The 2186-nt window shown below is 53.7% G+C and overlaps 1 pseudogene across 1 annotated transcript; it reads left to right on the plus strand.

Annotated features, from left to right (window-relative positions):
* Window positions 1–438: 438 nt before the first annotated feature.
* Window positions 439–1526, plus strand: LOC308608710 (beta-parvin-like; annotated as a pseudogene). Its single transcript has one exon. The product of its transcript is annotated as a beta-parvin-like (transcript).
* The last annotated feature ends 660 nt before the right edge of the window (window positions 1527–2186 follow it).

The following is a 2186-nucleotide window of genomic DNA, read 5'->3' on the forward strand; positions in this document are numbered from 1 at the left end:
TCACCCTGTGAGTGGCTTAATTACACTGCAAATTGGATCCCCTGTCGTGCCACAAGTCTACCATTAAAGTGAAGGCTTTGGTTGGGAAGGATTGGGATCTTGAAAGTTGGATGGGCACACGTGGGAAGACCCTGATGAAGCTGGGGACATCCAGACCCTAAAATCTCATGCGTCATCATTGCCAGTAGAAACAGCATCTGAACCCCAGTCTGAGGAGCTTAACCCTGAACCACCTGAGGAAATTGTAATGGCCTCTCCTGAGGAAGTTTCCTTGAAAGACACTGCTGACATGTCTCAGGACCCACCCCACTACTTCTCTCTGCTTGTAGACCTATAGCAAGACTCAAGTGCCAGAGCGGGCGGCGGTGACCAGGGCAGCCCCCACAGGTGCTACGCAGGTGCCCAGCTGCCGGGGTCCCTGCATGCCCAGTGTCCTCCACACCACTGTGCTTGCCCGCCCTGTGGCCCCACAGGATGAAGAAGGACAATTCGTTCCTGGGCAAGCTTGGCGGCATGTTGGAGAGAAAGAAGAAGGTCAAGGAGGTGAGTGACCTGAAGGAAGAAGGGAAAAATGCCATCAATTCGCCGATGTCCCCTGCCTCGATGGAGATCCACCCAGACGACACCTTGGTCGAGGAGAACGAGGAGTGCACAGTGATCAACTGCACCTCGAGGGATGACCCCAGATTCAAGGAGCTGGTCAAGGTTCTCATCGACTGGATCAACGATGTCCTGGTGGAGGAGAGGATCATCGTGAAGCAGCTGGAGGAGGACCTGTACGATGGGCAGGTGCTGCAGAAGCTCCTGGAAAAATTGGCAGACCGCAAGCTGAACATGGCTGAGGTGACCCAGTCTGAAATAGGGCAGAAACAGAAGCTGCAGACGGTGCTGGAGGTGGTGCAGGAGCTGCTGTGGCCTCACGGCTGGGTTCTTCAGTGGACCGTGGACTCGATTCATGGGAAGAAACTGGTGGCCATCCTTAACCTCCTCGTGGCCCTGGTCATGCACTTCCAGGCCTGATCTACCTTCCCGCACACTTCTCCTTGCAAGTGGTGGTCGTGCGGAAGCGGGAAGGCCTGCTACACTCCAGCCATGTCATGGAGGAGCTGACCACGACCACCGAGATGATGATGGGTTGGTTTGAGTGGGATGCCTTTGACACGCTCTTTGACCACGCCCCGGACAAGCACAGTGTGCTGAAGAAGTCTCTCATCACGTTTGTGAACAAGCACCTGAACAAGCTGAATTTGGGGGTGATGGAACTAGAGACCCAGTTTGCAGATGACGTGTACCTGGTTCTGTTCATGGGGCTTCTGGAAGACTACTTTGTATGCCTGCACAACTTCTACCTGACCATGGACAGCTTTGATCAAAAGGTCTACCACATGCCATTTGCCTTTGAACTGATGATAAATGGAGGCCTTAAGAAACCAAAGGCTCGCCCCTAAGATGTGGTGAACCTGGACTTCAAATCCACCCTGCGGGTTCTTTACAACTTATTCACCAAGTACAAGCACCTGGAGTGACGGCGAGGAGCAGCAGAGACCGTGGCAGGGATGGTGCTTCGGGAGGTGCCCTGGCCTCCCCTCCAAGCCCGCGGTTGTTCCCCACCCACACCCCTCCTTTTTCTGGTTGATGCTCTTAACCTCTTTTCCCTGTAATTCCGCAGTGGGAGGCATCCTTTGAAATGCAGGTTCCAAATACCAGTGCTCGAGTTTGCAGCCTCACTTCACTTGGGGTGCCACGGGGTGCTGAGTCCCTTGTTGATCAAAAGATGGATGAGAAAAAAGCCGGAACTCCAACCCTCAGCCCCTGGGAGGGGAGCGCCTGTCGCTCCAGCTGATCACAGGGCATCAGAAACGCACTGGCAGCTTTGCAGCATTGGCGATGGCTTGTCTGTCCTGGTGGAATTTCCTGAGCAGGAGTGGCCTTGGCAGCGAGGCCTTTTTACCAAAAAGCATTTTACTGTTTTAAAAACTTCACTCGTAAGTCCCAGAAGCTTTAGCTGTGGCCGCAGTGTCCACTCACATCCCTACTTCTCGGCCACTCAGTGTTGTTTTCATTTAGCTTTTGCACAGACATCTGGAACCCAGAGGACCCAGCTGCCACGGTCCATGGGGTGAAAGATTTCTGAGGCATTTCTTTATTTCTTGCTATGGCTGAGTGGGCTGTATCTACTCAGCTGG

The sequence above is a fragment of the Mesoplodon bidens genome (genome assembly GCF_964165515.1).
Source record: "Mesoplodon bidens genome assembly, chromosome: X".
Lineage (NCBI taxonomy): Eukaryota > Metazoa > Chordata > Mammalia > Artiodactyla > Ziphiidae > Mesoplodon > Mesoplodon bidens.